Source organism: Scyliorhinus torazame, chromosome 3 (assembly GCF_047496885.1).
Source record: "Scyliorhinus torazame isolate Kashiwa2021f chromosome 3, sScyTor2.1, whole genome shotgun sequence".
Lineage (NCBI taxonomy): Eukaryota > Metazoa > Chordata > Chondrichthyes > Carcharhiniformes > Scyliorhinidae > Scyliorhinus > Scyliorhinus torazame.
In genome coordinates this window covers 216,771,649-216,790,409 of record NC_092709.1, presented here as the reverse complement: position 1 = coordinate 216,790,409, position 18,761 = coordinate 216,771,649, and the positions used below count along the sequence as shown (strand labels likewise).

At 48.5% G+C, this 18,761-nt stretch overlaps 1 protein-coding gene across 3 annotated transcripts in view; it reads right to left on the bottom strand.

Annotated features, from left to right (window-relative positions):
* slc7a2 (solute carrier family 7 member 2) overlaps positions 1-17,718 on the bottom strand; it is a 240,689-nt gene extending 222,971 nt beyond the window's left edge. For 2 of the 3 annotated variants that reach the window (XM_072496865.1, XM_072496868.1), the window contains exon 1: positions 17,552-17,718. The gene's annotated coding sequence lies outside the window, so the exon portion shown is untranslated. The remainder of the gene's footprint in view (positions 1-17,551) is intronic. The other variant, XM_072496866.1, reaches the window with a different exon arrangement.
* Between the last annotated feature and the right edge of the window lie 1,043 nt (positions 17,719-18,761).

Sequence of the window (18,761 nt, the reverse complement as noted above, 5' to 3'; positions counted from 1 at the left end):
AGATCAGTGCACGAGGCCGAAGCCAGACACGATGTCCTGTTCCTCCACGGGTCTCGTAGGGTCAGCCACAATGCAGCCAGTGCCGCCTGGGAGGAAGTGGCAGCAGCCATAAGCTCGGAGGCTGTGACCAGGAGAACTGGCACCCAGTGCCATAAGAAGATCAACGACCTCCACCGGGCCGCATGGGTGAGTTGGTACCGGACTCCCGATACCCACCATCACAAGTATGCACCTGAAACCGCCCCGCCCAGCACCGTTCCATGCTCCGGCCCTTCCATGTCCAGAAGTGCCGTCCACGCCTCCCCCCCGCCATATTCCCCATTCCACCCACCCCATATGGGCCGTTTCTCCAATCCCCAACCCCGTGATGAATGATGCGTGCGGTGAATGATGCTCCCTCTGTGTCTCCGCAGGAGGGCGAGGGACCTGGATGGGTGGGAGAGTGCCGGACATCAGAGTCCTCATCCCCTACAAGGAATGGGCCCTGGAGGTCGCAGGACAGGCACAGAGGTGAGGGTCCACCAGCCCCCACCCAGATGAACTGTAATACGTGAGTTGTTAAAACCATACAGAATGACCCATCCCTCCCATTGACCACGTGTGCATTCTCGCACATGATCTCCATCCGATGGTGCCAGCCGATGCGGGGTGGTTCCCCCCCTCTGCCTCCCATGAGAACACCTCAGAGGAGAGTTCTGAGGATGCCACCATCAATGTGTCACGGTTGTCATCCCCACCCTCCACCAGTGCAAAGACACACACCTCAATGGGCAATGGTAGTGGACAAGCTTCTGGGACACATTCTGGTGAGCACCACACAGTTACTGATGCACATCAGTTGGAGGCAGAACCCCCAGGTGAGACAGCAGTCAGAGCGATCCCACGACCCTGCTGGGTCCCGTCAGAGGCTGAGCCTCTGGAACAGGGTTACCTGGAGCTGATGCAGACGTTAGAGGTCAGCCATGATTTTCAGAGGGGGATGTCAAGTGACCCTCCAGCTGGTCCTTAGCTGACTGGAGGAGTCCCAGAGGCTACGGGTGCAGGAGATGGCACTGGCAATGTGTTGCACTGAGGCCAACACTGCTAGGGTGGCGACCGCAGTGGAGAGTCTTATGCATGACGTCGGCAGCATGAGTGGAGGTGTCCAAGGCGTTGGTGAGTCAGTGATAGCCATGGCAGAACGTCTCAACAACGTATCTGACTCACTGTGGAACGTTATCCAGTACCTCACCTGTGCTGTTCACTTCCACGTACCCCCGGATGGCAGCCCTTACCCGCTCACACATCTCCTGCTCCGCTAGCAGCCCCACATCCAATCGCCACTGCGGGCACTGAGCCCACCTCCCCGATCCACGTACAAGTCCACCCAATGCGGCGCGTGGTCCAAGACCGCTATTGCCGAATATCCCGAGTCCACCACTTCCGTCACCAAAAAAAAGTAAATCCACGAGTAGACCTTGTGCACGTGGGAGAAGTATGAAAACTCCTTTGCCCTCGACCTCCCAAACTTCTACGGGTCCACTCCCCCATGCTCTCCATAAACCCGTTCAGCTCCTTCGCCACTGCCGACATTCTCCCCGATCTCAAACTCAACCGGTCCATCCTCGGATCAATGACCGCGTTAGAGTCCCCACCCATAATCAACCAGTGGGAGTCCAGAACCGGGATCTTCCCCAATACTCACCCCACAATGGGAAACCCCATTGACCAGCCAGTGCAATAGAGAATCCCGCCGACGGGTCATGGGCAGAAATGTGACGCGGCGGGGCGGAGAATCTCAGCCCATGAGTGCCAAACACAATTTTTATATTTGATTTTACCGATCCCGGATGATGCACAAGGGCAATCCGGCAAGAATTGCTTTTACTTCCAAAGCAACTTAATAGGAGTTAAGATTGACGGATTTTAATCAGTAAGGAAATCAAGGGGTATGGGGATAAGGCAGGAAAGTGGAGTTGGTGCATGCGCTCTGGGCAGGGTGGTGCCAACCTGGCAGCACAATCTGCGTGCCAGCCTGGCACTGCCAAGGTGCCAATCTGTCATGTTTTGCATGGTGGTGATCGGGCCAGGTGTCCCATGCATGCGTGTGGGGACCCAGGTTGGTTGGGACCCTCCCATAATGTGTTGAGGCTTGAGGGGGATTGTGGATTGGTACAGGGGCTCCAGAGATCAGGGCACCATTTAAAAATGGAGTCCCGATCTCTTGCTATACGGAGGGGTTCCGGGGAATGGAGCTCTTCAGTGCACAAAATGGGACTATGTGCGACCTCGGCCGTGGGATCCCTGTTGAGACCCATAGTGGTTTAATAGTTGATTGATTGATTGATTTGATTTATTGTCACATGTACCGAAGTACAGTGAGAAGTATTTTTCTGCACCAGAGGGAATGTACCCAGTACGTACATAGTACACAAAAAAAATAATCACCAGAGTACATTGACAAATGTACATTGACAAACAGTGATTGGTTACAGTGCGGAACAAGGGTATAAACAAAGCAAATACATGAGCAAGAGCAGCATAGGGCGTCTTACAGGGAACAGATCAGTCCGAGGGGGTCATTGTGGAGTCTTGTAGCTGTGGGAAAGATGCTGTTCCTATGTCTGGATGTGCGGGTCTTCAGATTTCTGGATCTTCTGCCTGATGAAAGGGTCTGGAAGAATGCAATGCCTGAGTGGGAGGGATCTCTGATAATGCTGTCTGCCTTCCTGAGGCAGCGGGAGGTGTATACAGAATCAATATGAGGGTAGCAAGCTTGTGTGATGCGTTGGGCTGAGTTCACCACATTCTGCAGTTTCATGTGATCTTGGGCCGAGCAGTTGCCATATCAAGCTGTGATGCAGCCAGATAGGGTGCTCTCTATCGCACATCTGTAGATGTTTGTGAGAGTCGATGCAGACATGCCAAATTTCTTTAGCTTCCGTAGGAAGTAGAGACGTTGTTGGGCTTTCTTGACTGTTGCATCAACGTGAGTGGACCAGGACAGACTGTTGGTGATGGTAACCCCCAGGCACTTAAACCTATCGACCATCTCCACTTCGGAGCCATTGATGCAGACGGGAGTGTGTCCTGAAGTCGATGATCAGTTCCTTGGTCTTTCAGACATTTAGAGAGAGACATTTAGCGAGTGTTGTGTCCCTCGGCACTGCGAACGCCAGGAATCACATGACTAAATGCGCTCGCTATGGGACTTTGTTCCCTTTTAGTTAAATTCCACCTACAAGCAGTGGAACCGACCCTTCGATTCCCGCCCAGAACGGACTGTTTTTTTTAGTTGAATCGCGCCTGGTGGAGCAGATCAGATGGGCTGAATGGCCTAATTCTGCTCATATATCTTCTACATCTTATGAACTTTGTTCAAAGGTCCTGCCTGACTGCTGAGTATTTCTAGTATTTTATGATTTATGGCACAGACCAGAGCAAGAGCAGTGTGCCAAATTAAAATGACAAGCAGCTGAAAGCTGTTGATTGAATAGAGGCATTACACAAAACAATCAGCCAATCTGTGTTTCGTCTCACCTCAATTAGATCCACTCTCATCCTTCTAAACTACAGAGAGTATAAGCCCAAATTGTTTAATCTCTCCTCATACGTCAACCCTTTTATCCCTGGAATCAATCTGGTGAACCTCCTCTGAACTGCCTCCAATGCCACCACATCCTTCCTCAAATAAGAAGACCAAAACTGGACACAATGCTCCAGATGTGGTCTCACCAACATCCTATATAATTGCAACAACTCTTCTCTACTTTTATTCTCCAGTCCTTTTGCAATAAACACGAACATTCTGTTTGTCTTTATAATTATATGCTGTACTTGCATACCGACTTTCTGCGATTCATGAACAAAGACTCCCAGATCCCTCTGCCCAGACACATTTTGAATCTGTTTTCCATTTAGATGATAATTTGCCTTTCTATTTTTTTGGCCAAAATGGATAACCTCACACTTATCTACTTTAAACTCCATCTGCCAAATTTTAGCCTAATCTCCACATCAATCTGTAAAATCTTTATCTCCTCTTCGCTACCTGCTTTCCCACTTGTTTTAGTATCATCCACAAATGTTGCTACATTACACTCTGTTCCTGCTTGCAGATTATTTATATAGAATGTAAACAGTTGAGGTCCGAGGAATGTCCCTTGCGGCACCCCGCTTGTTACAGTTCGCCAGCCAGAGAAAGACCCATTTAGCTCAACCATTTGCTTTCTGTCAGTCAGCCAATCCTCAATTCAATCTAGTACTCTACTCCCAATCCCCTGCGATCTCACCTTCTGGATCAGTCTTTTATCCGGCACCTTGTCAAATGTCTTCTGGAAGTCTAGATATACCACATCCACAGGTTCCACATTATCCACCTTGCCGGTTATGAACTCAAGCAAGTTTGTTAAGCATGACTTACCCGGTTGGTAGACTTTCGGGAGTCCTTTTTTGACACCATGTCGGCGATCCTGAATGTGGATGTGAAACCCCGCCCACTGGTGGCGATTTTTGAGGTCTCCGAAGTGACAGAATTGCAGACGGGGACAGGGGCTGATGTAGTAGCCTTTGCTTCGTTGGTGGTTCGGAGGAATATCTTATTGGGCTGGAGGATGGCGGTGTGCCAAAGGCTTCAGCCGGATAGGTGATTTGATGGAATTTGTGTGCCTTGAGAAGATCAAGTACACCTTGAGAGGGTGGATTGAGGGGTCTCAGCAAAGATGGCAGCAATTCATAGTGTATTTCAAAGAAGTGGTCACTGCTAGAGTTTAAGAGGGCCTTACTTGTTGGGGAGGGGGGGGGGGGGTAGCCCTGGTGGGGCGGGGGAGGGGGTGAAGGTGATAGTCTTTGGATAAAGTGTTTATTGATGGAATCTTGTTAAAGAATGTTTGTTGTGGTTAATGTCTTTTATATTCTTTTGTATGAAAGGTTACAAATGTAATAAAAATAATTTCCAAAAAAACCGTGACTTATCCTTCATAAAACCATGCTGACAAGAGTGGCTTGAGCTTTATCTTCCCAAATGTTCAGTCATCTCCTCCTTAATGATTGATCCCAGCACCTTCCCCTCCACAGAGGTCAAGTTAACTGTCTATAGTTTCCTACTTTATGCCTCTCTACCTTTTTGAATAGGGGCGTCACATGAGTGTGTTTCCAATCCACCGGGACCCTTCCAGTACCCAGGGAATCCTGAAATATCATAACCAATGCATCCACCATCTCTGCTGCCACCTCCCTTAATCAGGTCCCGGAGACTTATCTGCCTTTAATCCCATTAGATTATTCAATACCGCCTCCCTAGTGATGGTTGTTACACCAGGTTCCTTTGCATTAACTTTAGTTTATGGAAATTTTTTATCTTCTATCGTGAAGATAGAGGCAAATTTTGGTTCAGTGCCTCCACCATCTCTATGTTCCCCATTATTATTACCATTTATTGCCCATCCATAACTGCTCTTGAGAAGCTGAGCCACCTTCTTAAACTGCTGCAGTCCATGTGGTGCAGATAGTGTTTTGATATAACTGAGTGGCTTGCTATGTCATTTCAGAGGGCAGTTACTGTGGCTCTGGAGTCACATGTAGATCAGGTAAAGACACCAGATTTCCTCCTCTGAAGGACATCTGTGAACCAGGTGGATTTTTACTCCCAACAATCTGGTAGTTTAATTATTAATGAGACTAATATTTTACTCCAGATTTATTCCTTAACTAAATTTAAACTCCCTATGATAGGATTTGAACCTGTGTCACTAGCCCAGTAACATTATCAATATGCTACCATGCCCCTTGGAATATGGTCAATGACATATCCCCTGTAATGGAAGTAGAGAAATCAAAGAAGTGAAGAATTGGAGATGGACCATTTAAAAGCGAGGGAGGTGTGGAAATTAAAAGGCAAAGTGAATTCAATTTTCCAGTCTGGTGTAAGAGTACAAAGTGGCACCAGTATGATTACCAAAAGAAATATTTGGAAAAAGTACATTTTTTGGCTTAACGGTAATTGTGGATAGCACAATTGCTTCACAGCTCCAGGGTCCCAGGTTCAATTCTGGCTTGGGTCACTGTCTGTGCGGAGTCTGCACATCCTCCCCGTGTGTGCGTGGGTTTTCTCCAGGTGCTCCGGTTTCCTCCCACAGTCCAAAGATGTGCAGGTTAGGTGGATTGGCCATGATAAATTGCCCTTAGTGTCCAAAATTGCCCTTAGTGTTGGGTGGGGTTACTGGGTTATGGGGATAGGGTGGAGGTGTTGACCTTGGGTAGGGTGCTCTTTCCAAGAGCCGGTGCAGACTCGATGGGCCGAATGGCCTCCTTCTGTACTGTAAATTCTATGATGATTTAACTGTCCTAACATTATGCTAGGAGTAAAAGAGACAAGGAGAATGCAGCAACAGGGAGAAGCTGGAAAAGAGATGTTGAACAATCGGCAGCAAGAGCCATCACCAAGCAACAGGAGCTAACTGCAACTAAATTGTAAGTGAGATGTCCAAATTAACTATGATTATTGTAAAATGTTACTGTACTGCTAGCATTCCTCCTCTGTCCGTGTGATTTACAATAAGTTCCTATGTTGATGATCATTCTCCAAAGATAGTTGATGGAAGAGATGGGGGGGGCACGGTAGCACAGTGGTTAGCACAGTTCCTTCACAGCTCCAGGGTCCCAGGTTTGATTCCCGGCTTGGGTCACTGTGTGCAGAGTTTGCACTTTCTCCCCGTGTCTGCGTGGGTTTCCCCTGGGTACTCCGGTTTCCTCCCACAGTCCAAAGATGTGCAGGTTAGGTGGATTGGTTATTCTAAATTGCCCTTATAAGGTTGGGTGGGGTTGCTGGGTTATGGGGATGGGTTGGAGGTGTGGGCTTGGGTAAGGTGCTCGTTCCAAGGGCTGGTGCAGACTCGATGGGCCGAATGGCCTCCTTCGGCACTGTAAATTGTATGTATAAGTGGCAAGGTGAGAACAATAGTCAAAATTCTCTGAGGCTTAGGAACAATATTGGTGGTAGCAGCAGAGTGAGAATACCAATAATACAATTCGCAATTCGCATCTACAGTAAAACCTTCAATTAATACTAAAGACCTCTGCTCTTACTCCTAATCCATCCCTTGGAATGATTCTGGCATCAAATGCTAAATTGTGCAATTCTATGTGGTGCTCATATAAACATATAAACAAAAAGCTGAGGGTTAGGGCTGAGAAACCTGGCCATACAGCACCTGTTTTTCAATCGCTAAAAGGTGTCTTAAATCCCCAGTATGGCAGGTAAGTGGTTCACACTCATTATGAGTTTGTAAAGACCAAATAAAATCAGTGTACCCAGACATGAAACAGATGTTAAATACCTTTACAATTTGTCTGAAGTCATAATGAAGATCCTAGAGCATGATGGGCAACCTAGGTGAGTGAGTGGGATGCAGGAGTGACCCTCCTTCATCTCAGTGGGTCACAAGATTGAAATTGGTCTTGTTCACTAACTATGACCCCATGAATAAAATTAAATACATTTACTACACGCCGAATATATCATAATGAGCGATAGAAAATGCCTAACCACAGACTTCCGGTTGCGGCGATGACCAGCTAAGCCGCACGTTTCGGCACCTCCCGTTTCAACGGACTTTTGGGCTCTTATCAGGAGCCCCAACGGAAATTTTTTGCGGCCAAACCCAGTGTGAGGTGATAAAGGAAGGAGTCCCCCCGGGTGTGGATGGAAAGGAGCGACAGTAGTGGCCAGATTGCGGAGGATCCTTTGGAGCAGCAGCAGAGAAGAGAAGGGAGAAGCAAGATGGCGGCCGAGGGAGCCCAGATGGTATGGGGCCCGGAACAGCAGGAGTTCCTCCGACGATGTGTGGAGGAGCTCAAGAAAGAGGTGCTGGCGCCGATGTTACTGGCAATCGAGGGACTAAAGGAAACACACAAGGTCCAGGCGATGGAGCTCTGTGGAGTGAAGGCAAAGGCAGCCGAGAACGAAGACGACATACAGGGCCTGGTGGTAAAAACGGAGATGCACGAGGCACTACACAAGAGGTGCATAGAAAGGCTGGCAGCCCTGGAGAACAGCTCGAGGAGGAAGAACCTGCGGATTTTAGGTCTCCCCGAAGGAACAGAGGGAGCTGATGCTGGGGCGTATGTGAGTACGATGCTCCATACTCTAATGGGAGCTGAGGCCCCAACGGGCCCCCTGGAAGTGGGGGGAGCGTACCGGGTCCTCGTGAGAAGACCAAAGGCAGGGGAAACACCTAGAGCAATAGTGGTGAAGTTCCATCGCTACAGGGACAGGGAGATGGTCCTGAGCTGGGCTAAGAAGACACAGAGTAGCAAGTGGGAGAAAGCGGTGATACGCATGTATCAAGACTGGAGTGCGGAGGTGGCAAGAAGGAGGGCAAGTTTCAACCGGGCCAAGGCGGTGCTCCATAGGAAGAAAGTCAAATTTGGGATGCTGCAGCCGGCGAGATTGTGGGTCACACATCAGGGCAAACACCACTACTTCGAGACGGCGGAGGAGGCATGGACATTCATTCAGGAAGAGAAATTGGACTAGACTTGAGAAATTGATGCCCGGAGTAGGGGTAGCGAGGCGGTGGCATAGAAATGTAAAGTGGGGAGAGGGAGGGCTAATGTATAATAAAGTTAGACGGGGAATTTTTCTCCCCCCCCCCGATGTGGGGGACATGAAGAAATGTGGGCGACGGTGGAAAAGGGGACAGGGAAGAGGAATGAGGGAACTGCGCCATTAGGGGCGGGGCCGAGAGGAAGGCGCGTGTATTTTCCCGCGCTATGGAAACTATGGCGGGAAAAAGGGCGCAGGAAGGAAGGGAAACTCACACGCAGGGAGGTCAAAGGATGAACGGGGGAAGCCGAGGTCAGCCAGAGTTAGCTGACTTCCGGAAGCAATATGGGGGGAGTAATCAAGCTAGAGGGGTTCTGGGGGGGGGGGGATTAACTGGGTTGCTGCTGCTGAGAGTAAGAGGCAGCTGATACGAGATGAGGTGGTCGGGACGGGAGGGCGCGTGAGACCTGGGTGAGGAGATGGTTTAAAAAAGGGGGTGGCTAGTTGACGAGGGGGGGGGGGTAAATGGCCCCCAACACGGCTGATCACGTGGAATGTGAGAGGTTTAAATGGGCCGATTAAGAGGACAAGGGTGTTTGCGCACTTGAAGAGACTGAAGGCGGACGTAGTTATGCTCCAGGAGACGCACCTGAAGTTGGCGGATCAGGTTAGACTAAGGAAAGGATGGGTGGGACAGGTATTCCACTCAGGGTTGGACGCGAAAAACAGAGGGGTGGCAATACTGGTGGGGAAACGTGTATCGTTCGAGGCTAAGACCATAGTGGTGGATAGTGGGGGCAGGTATGTGATGGTGAGTGGCAGATTGCAGGGTGAGGCGGTTGTGCTGGTGAACGTATATGCCCCGAACTGGGATGACGCGGGATTCATGAAGCGAATGCTGGGACGTATCCCGGACCTGGAGGTGGGAAACTTGTTAATGGGGGTGGGGACTTCAACACTGTACTTGACCCAGGGCTGGACCGGTCCAGATCCAGGACCGGGAGAAGGCCGGCAGCGGCCAAGGTGCTTAAGGGATTCATGGAGCAAATGGGGGGAGTAGATCCGTGGAGATTCGCCAGACCGATGGGTAAAGAGTTTTCCTTTTTCTCCCACGTCCACAAGGTATATTCCCAGATAGACTTTTTTGTTTTGGGAAGGGCACTGATCCCAAAAGAGGCAGGAATGGAGTACTCGGCCATAGCCGTTTCAGATCATGCCCCGCATTGGGTGGAGCTGGAACTAGGAGAGGAAAGGGACCAGCGCCCACTCTGGCGATTAGACATGGGACTACTGGCGGACAAGGGGGTGTGCGGAAGGGTGAGGGGATGTGTCGAAAGATACCTGGAGGTCAATGACGATGGGGAGGTCCAGGTGGGAGTAGTATGGGAAGCGCTGAAGGCGGTGGTTAGAGGAGAGCTGATTTCCATCAGAGCCCACAAGGGGAAACAAGAGGGTAAAGAAAGAGAGAGATTAGTAGGGGAAATTTTGAGGGTGGATAGGAAGTATGCGGAGGCCCCAGACGAAGGGCTATACAGGGAAAGACGAAGATTACAGACGGAGTTTGACCTGCTGACCACGGGAAAGGCAGAGACACAGTGGAGGAAGGCACAGGGGATACAATATGAATATGGGGAAAAGGCGAGCCGGCTGCTGGCCCAACAACTTCGGAAGGGGGGGGATGGCGGCGAGAGAGATCGGAGGAGTTAGGGACGAAACGGGAAAGATGGAGCAGAGAGCAGGGAAAGTGAACGAGGTGTTCAAGACATTCTATGAGAGGCTGTACAAGTCCCAACCCCCGGAGAAGAGGGAATGATACACTTTTTGGACCAGCTAGAGTTCCCGAGGGTGGAGGGGCAGGAGGTGGCAGGTCTGGGGGCGCAGATTGAGGTGGATGAGGTGATCAAAGGAATTGGGAACATGCAAGCAGGGAAGGCCCCGGGACCAGATGGGTTCCCGGTAGAATTTTATAGGAAGTATATGGACCTGTTGGCCCCGCTTTTGGCGAGAACCTTTAATGAGGCTAAGGAAAGGGGGACATTACCCCCAACAATGTCGGAGGCGACGATATCGCTAATTCTGAAACGAGACAAAGACCCGCTGCAGTGCGGGTCATACAGGCCCATCTCCCTCCTAAACGTAGATGCCAAACTGCTGGCCAAAGTGACGGCGACAAGGATAGAGGATTGTGTCCCAGGGGTGGTACATGACGACCAGACAGGGTTTGTTAAGGGGAGACAATTGAATGCCAATGTACGAAGCTTGCTGGGGGTGATGATGATGCCCCCGCCGGAGGGGGAGGCAGAGATAGTGGTGGCGATGGATGCAGAGAAGGCATTCGATAGGGTGGAGTGGGACTATTTGTGGGAGGTGCTGAAGAGATTTGGGTTCGGGGAGGGGTTCATTAGATGTGTTAGACGCTTGTACGCGGCCCCGGTGGCAAGCGTCGTTACAAACAGGCAAAGATCGGGATACTTTTGATTACATAGGGGTACAAGACAAGGGTGCCCCCTGTCCCCGTTACTGTTCGCAATGGCAATTGAACCATTGGCCATAGCGCTGAGGGACTCTAAGAAGTGGAGGGGGGTGCTTAGAGGGGGAGAGGAACATCAAGTGTCACTATGTACAGATGATTTGCTGCTATATGTGGCGGACCCGGTAGAGGGGATGTCAGAGGTAATGCAGATACTCAGGGAGTTTGGAGAGTTCTCGGGATACAAATTAAATATGGGAAAGAGCGAACTTTTTGTGATGCACCCCGGGGAACAGGGCAGGGGGATAGACGCTCTGCCGCTGAGGAGAGTAGCAAGGAATTTTCGATACCTAGGGATTCAGGTGGCCAGGAACTGGGGAACCCTACATAAACTTAACCTGACGCGATTGGTAGAGCAGACGGAGGAGGACTTTAAGAGGTGGGATATGGTGCCCCTGTCATTGGCGGGCAGAGTACAGGCGGTTAAAATGGTGGTCCTCCCGAGGTTTCTTTTCGTGTTTCAGTGCCTCCCCATCCTGATTACAAAGGCCTTCTTCAAAAAAACAGACAGGAGCATTCTGAGCTTTGTGTGGGCGGGAAAGACCCCGAGGGTAAAGAGCGGGTTCCTGCAGCGCAGTAGGGACAAAGGGGGATTGGCACTGCCGAGTCTGAGTGACTACTATTGGGCTGCCAATGTGTCAATGGTCTGTAAGTGGATGAGGGAAGAAGAAGGTGCGGTGTGGAAAAGGCTGGAGATGGCTTCCTGTAAGGGAACGAGCCTAAAACCGCTGGCGAAGGCGCCGCTACCGTTCTCCCCGAAAAGGTACACCACAAACCCAGTGGTGGTGGCGACCTTGAAGATTTGGGGGCAGTGGAGACGACATAGGGGAGTGACGGGGGCCTCGGTGTGGTCCCCGATAAGGAATAACCACAGATTTGTCCCGGGGAGGATAGATGGGGGATTTCAATGTTGGCAGCGAGCAGGAATTAGGAAGCTGAAGGGCCCGTTTGTGGACGGGACGTTTGCGAGTTTGGGAGCATTGGAAGAAAAATATAAGTTGCCACCAGGGAATGCTTTCCGATACATGCAAGTGAGGGCATTTGCGAGGCAACAGGTGAGGGGATTTCCGCGGCTCCCGACGCAAGGGGTCCAGGATAGAGTGATTTTGGGGGCATGGGTTGGAGAAGGTAAAGTCTCCGAAATATACAGGGAGATGAGAGACGAGGGGGAGGCGATGGTAGAGGAGCTGAAGGGAAAATGGGAAGAGGAGCTGGGGGAAGAGATTGAGGAGGGGCTGTGGGCTGAAGGGAAAATGGGAAGAGGAGCTGGGGGAAGAGATTGAGGAGGGGCTGTGGGCAGATGCCCTAAGTAGGGTAAATTCCTCGTCCTCATGTGCCAGGCTTAGCCTGATTCAATTTAAGGTTCTACGCAGAGCGCATATGACGGGAGCAAGACTGAGCAGGTTTTTTGGGGTGGAGGACAAGTGTGGGAGGTGCTCGGGAAGCTCGGCGAACCACACTCACATGTTCTGGTCGTGTCCGGCACTGCATGAGTTCTGGGAGGGTGTGGCAAGAGTGATCTCAAAGGTGGTGGGGGTCCGGGTCAAACCAAGCTGGGGGTTGGCTATATTTGGGGTTGCAGAAGAACCGGGAGTGCAGGAGGTGAAAGAGGCCGATGTCTTGGCCTTTGCGTCCCTAGTAGCCCGGCGAAGGATTCTACTTATGTGGAAAGAAGCGAAGCCCCCGGGCGTGGAGGCCTGGATAAACGACATGGCAGGGTTCATAAGACTGGAACGAATAAAATATGCGTTAAGAGGATCGGCTCAGGAGTTCACCAGGTGGTGGCAACCAATCCTTGACTATCTCGCGGAACGATAATGGAAAAACAGAAAAGACAGCAGCAGCAACCCAGGGGGGAGGGGGGAGGGCAGTATTATTCCATGTTTTTGTTTTTTCTTAGTTAGTTGTTGATATTTGCTTTTTGTTTATTTCTTTTTCCATCTGTTGTTAGTTTAATATATTATTTAAATAACGTTTAATGTATATTCCTTTATTAAGTTGTAAAAACGGAAAATCTTTGGTTTGAAAAACTTCAATAAAATATATTTTTTTAAAAAGAAAATGCCTCACCATTTATATACAAATAGAACTGTCGTCAAATTCAGATGGTAAAAACAAAATAAATTTTTACACTTTGGACATGAGGGCTCTCACAGTCGATATTCTACGAAATCAGCATGCACCTCACTTCACTTGCCCATGCTTTACAGGTGTATCACTTCAGTCATACCGGTAGGAAAATAATGGTAACAGAAATCAGCTGAATGTGGCAACCCTGCGCATGGGCAAAATGTCTTGTGGGCCGCACTCAGGACCCAGATGGACCCCATGTGGCTGCTGGGCTTAGGAATTTATTGTAATTGTCAAGGTATCTTCCAGTTTCTAATGATTCGTGGCAAGCAAGCTGTGATTTGTGTGCCAGTGGTCTTCAAATGCATGTCAAGATTCTGTCCTATGAATGAGTTTGCACTATTGTGCCACACCTGGCATGACAGCTGTCAACATAGCCCCATCGTTCGCCTTGGCGGAGACGAGCAAAAAGGCTGTTCCATGTTGCCAAATAGTAAATAGAGGCACAGAGGTGAAAACTATGGAAGATTGGGAGCGGTGCATTGGTTTTTAGGTACACATGGCACAAAACAGTCTGACAGGAAGTGAGGAAGTCAGGGGTAGAAATTCCTAATCTGTGGTAGGACATGACCAGACAAATGACTTTAGCAGCTGCCAAGAGCCTTTGGGGATAGCCAAGGTTCAGTTGCAGCATAATGTTAAATTCTGACCACATTCAGAAACAAGTAAGCAATAAAACCATTTTTTGTTGAAAATGTGAAGAACAAAGATATATTTTTTTTAAATTTAGAGTACCCAATTAATTTTTTCAAATTAAGGGGCAATTTAGCATGGCCAATCCACCTAGCCTGCACATTTTTGGGTTGTGGGGGCGAAACCCACGCAAACACGGGGAGAATGTGCAAACTCCACACGGACTGTGACCCAGAGCCGGGATCGAACGTGGGACCTCAGTGCCGTGAGCCAACAGGGCTAACCCACTGCGCCACCGTGCTGCCCTCAAAGATGTTTCTTGACAAAAAAGTATTTTTCGGAGGAGTGAATGCACCAAAATAGCAGTACAGACGTTAGTACCACTAGATATTTATGATGTCTGAGTTACATTTTGATGTAAATATCCTTAAAATTTACATAATTGCACACACCTTAGATACAGTTATCCCAGGCAACAGGAATTCACAGTTATGCCCAGGCAACAGGAATTCACAGTTTTTATGTCCAGGCAACAGGAATTCATAAAAATAAACCTGGCGTGCTTTACAGTAAATCCTCACTTAAAGTGTGGTACCATTCCTGAAAATCGTGACTTTAAGTGAAACACGGTTCCCATGGGAACCAATGTTAAAATTCTCCCCGTGTCTGCGTGGGTTTCCTCCGGGTGCTCCGGTTTCCTCCCACAGTCCAAAGATGTGCGGGTTAGGTGGACTGGCCATGATAAATTGCCCATAGTGTCCAAAATTGCCCTTAGTGTTGGGTGGGGTTGCTGGGTTATGGGGATAGGGTGGAGGTGCAGACCTTGGGTAGGGTGCTCTTTCCAAGAGCCGGTGCAGACTTGATGGGCCGAATGGCCTCCTTCTGCATTGTAAATTCTACGAAATAAAACCGTAGTTAGAATCTACCGGACCTTCCTTAACAGAAAAAAAATTACATCATACACTCCAAGTTGGCATATTTTACATTGCTAAATTCCGACATTGATAAATTAAATCATTTAAAATACGTTTGAAATATAACTTGTTACACCGATCCTGCGTCCTGAACCGCCAGCTCTGTGATCCTCACCCGCTCCGAGCCTCCAAGTTATATCCTTGCCCCCACCCCAACCCCTGAGTAGTGGCTTCTCCCGCTCCCTGACCTCCCAATTGTGGACGCTCCTCAACTCGCTGTGAGTGAGGGCTCAGATCTGAATTTTCAACAGGAACACAGGTCCAGAAAAGACAAGCGGCGAGAGAGTGACTTAGGGAGTGGTGGAGGTTGGGAAGAGAGTGGGTTGGGGAAATTTGGAGAGTTGGAGTCTCCGAGGTCGCCGGGAGGAGGGGCGGGGGGGGGGGGGGGGGGCGGTCAGGGAGCGGGGAGAAGCCACAACTCGGGGATCAGGGACTCAGCAGAGGCTAGCCAGCAGGGATATTTTTGCCTCTTGCTCACCTCCATTTTCAGCACCAGCAGCGATTACGATCCTGCCCCATATTTCTAGATGATTGTTCCAATCATCTCTGGCTCACTAGTCACCAATACATTCAGTGTATCATCGCACCTGATTGGTGCATTGGTGAGATTCCAGCTTTCAGAGATATTAGACTAGCTGAGATCTTTGAAGGCTGAAGGCACTGCCAGTGGCATTAATGCCCATCCGTCTGCCTTTTCAGTATGCTCATCCGGACAGTGTACGTCTCCAAATATTTGAAAAGGATCAAGGCGGCCTAACAGTGATCACAACGTAAGACGGACTATTCCATGGCTCTATATGACATATTTCTGATTTTGGAAAGAAAAGGAGAAAATATTCTCCTTTTGAATGAAGCATAAACACTGGCATGGAATGGCTGCATTAATGGCCTCTCTTTTTGTGCACAATTTTATTTAATTCTGTATCAAGGGATACTATCATTCCCAGTCCAGATTAATGTGTGTGCCCCATGTCACCATTCCCCTTTCACATTGGATGCAAATGTTGTCAATTTTACAAGATACACGTACTGGCAACTCCAATTCAAAATCAACAGGTGTACAAAAAACTATTTCAGCAGATTTGTTTCAATTGTGAAGACATAGGTCTGGCTTACGACACTTGCCGAATATCACCAGAAAAGAACACTTTTTTTTGCATTTGTGTCTACATTTAACTAAGAATCGCACTGCACTCCACTAAAATTTACAAAGAAAACCTTCATAATTGATTTTAAACTCATGCGGGCTCACATCGGGGATCTCGCCCACAGTATAGACGAAACTTTGTCTTAAAGTTTTAATAATCCATGCTGAATTTAAATTATAAAAATGTAATTCTGCCATGTTGAACAGAAAGCGCATTTTAGCCAAGGCGCCACTTAAATTCGGACTCCTGAACCGACGCTACCAAACAAACACAAACTGCAAACATCGAACACCCCATGCCAGAGCTGGTAGTCTAGGAAAAATAAACTGAATGACAACGGTAACAAAACATCAAGTGAGTTACATCATTCACAACACTAGTGCTTCACTCTCTACAAAACATCGTTTCAAAGTGCATCCTCATTGTATAATCATTGCACTATAACATCAGCGTTTTCATATTTCTTGTGTATAATTCTTCTTGAGTTTACTTAAGATTCTGGCCATGATTCAATGCATATTTTGAGATCTTGTTTTTTTCATATGCGTGGAACTGAAGAAGGCCGCCAAAGTCGAGTGTCAAATTATTTTGGCCGCAGACACACATTCACTACCAAACTTGCAGTTGATCACACATCCCGACTCAGTTTTGAAATCTCAATCGGATGAGCTACATCAGATGACCAAGTAAACTCCCTTGCCACACGTAAATGAGTTGAGGGCCCCCACTTTTGCCTCTCATAATGAGCAGCTTGTCATTCAGCACATTCGACCCGTCTGCTGCCCACCCAAACCTCATCAGAGACTCCTTGGACCCAATTTTAACTCCTGCTGAAATTACTGGGTTTTGAGTGGGTTCAAACTGGGCCTCTTGAGGGATGGCAAGACATCGATGTGATGCACACCCATGTCTACAGATTAAATAGCCTGTTGCCTCTCACCCTCCAGCTTCACACATCGAGAATGACACTTTCCTGCGAAAACACTGCTGAAATTTTCCGTGTTGCCAACAAGGAGCCGTGCTGACCATAAGTCTGTGGAAAAATTAATCTCTCCCCCTCCCCCCCCCCCCCCCGCCAATCGGGCTCAATGGATAAATCAAAGGGAAGCAGAAAACACATACATTTAAAAATAAACAAGAAGCAGACAAAAATATTTGTTCCGTTCTGAGGACAAGTCATCGGCCTCAGTTTCTCTTTACACAGATGCTGTCAGATCTGCTGAGCATTTGCAGCATTTTATGTTTCGATTCAAAAAATAATGTTTGACTCGATCGTACCAAATAATTATAGATATTGCAAGTATTAAAAGGGCGCATTCGGCATGCGAGTTACTCGTGGAATCACAAACTTCAATTATGTGACCGGAGGGGCAATTGGAGGACCGATGCCCTCTGGTTACTTCAATAGTTTACTGGAGCACAGTTGTCATAAACATCTCAAAACCACACACACACACACACACACAACTTCATGACGGGAACTCGGCACTACCATCGTTTGCTAACGCAAGTAAATACTTCACTGCAACAAGAGAAAGCGCACGATTTGCAGTATTTATAAAGCGGAAACGCCTCATTGCCCATCTTGTCACACGTTTGACGAGTAACTTACTTTTCTTTTCAAAAGATGCACTTACAGGCGACAACGATTCCCCAAAGTGCGGTAAGCTATTTTAAAAGTACAACTACAGCAGTCTCCAACGCCGGACGCAAGATTGTTTCCGTCCTAACCCTAGTCGACAGTCGCACTGCAAATGAACTCCCAACAATTGCAGCAAGATATAAAGTGAGTGCGGCCACGTGCCCAGACTCTTGTCCCGGAGGCAAGGGGGCGGTGTACGCTCCCGCGCGCGCGCCACTCATCGCAAACTCTTATCAGCGGTCCCCGATCCAACATGTTACCAAAAGTGGTGTGACCTTGCTTCTCAAAGAGACTTTATATACTGCCACGGGCTAAAATATTTTGTTGAAGTGTTGTGAATTATTTTCAGAACTTTAAAGTATTGACCCAGCTGTGCATTTTTCTCGCGGCCAATTGAGACGCAGCCTTCAATAAATACACTGAATAAAATTAAAGTCCTTTTAGATTGCATTTGATTTCAAGGTTTTCAGTGGTATTTTGAGATCGCATTTCACTGCAGTTTTGCTGCGAATGCAGAGGCCACACGATCTAAAACGTTATGCCCGGGTAACACAACTGTGGCTTCCTTGGCTGTACTCTTTCCTGAGTCAGAAGGTTGGGGGTTCAAGTCTCACTCCAGGACTTGCACACAGTAAAAATCTAGGTAGACGTTCCAAAGTCATTCCGAGGGAGTGCAGCACCGTCGGAGGTGAGACATTAAACTGAAGCCCAAAAGATCCAATGGCCCTATTGCTATGGAAGAGGGAATTTATAAAAGCAAAGTTCTGTGGATGCTGGAAATTAGAGCCAGAAAGTCTTAGTAACACTCGGCAAGGCTGGCAGAAACAAAGTTAACGTTTTGAATCCAATAGAACCTCTTCAGAACTCAAAAAGAAGTTCCAGAGATACATAGAAGATAGGAGGTGATGCCAGACCAACAGCAAATTTACCCCTGGTGTGCTGGTCAATATTTATACTCGAAAAATTGGCTGAAATTTTCCATCCTCTCTGGCAGGCTTTCCCACAGTGGAAGCACATTGCCATTGGCTGCTGGCAAGATCTATTTGATCCGGGCAAAATCAAAGAGTGTTGCATGGCTCACCCATCCTGCCACTGGGAACGCATGGCGGGGGTCAACTTCGACGGGTCTGGAAGGTCCTGCTGGCACGAAGGCCCAGAATATTCTGCCCATCAATCCCTG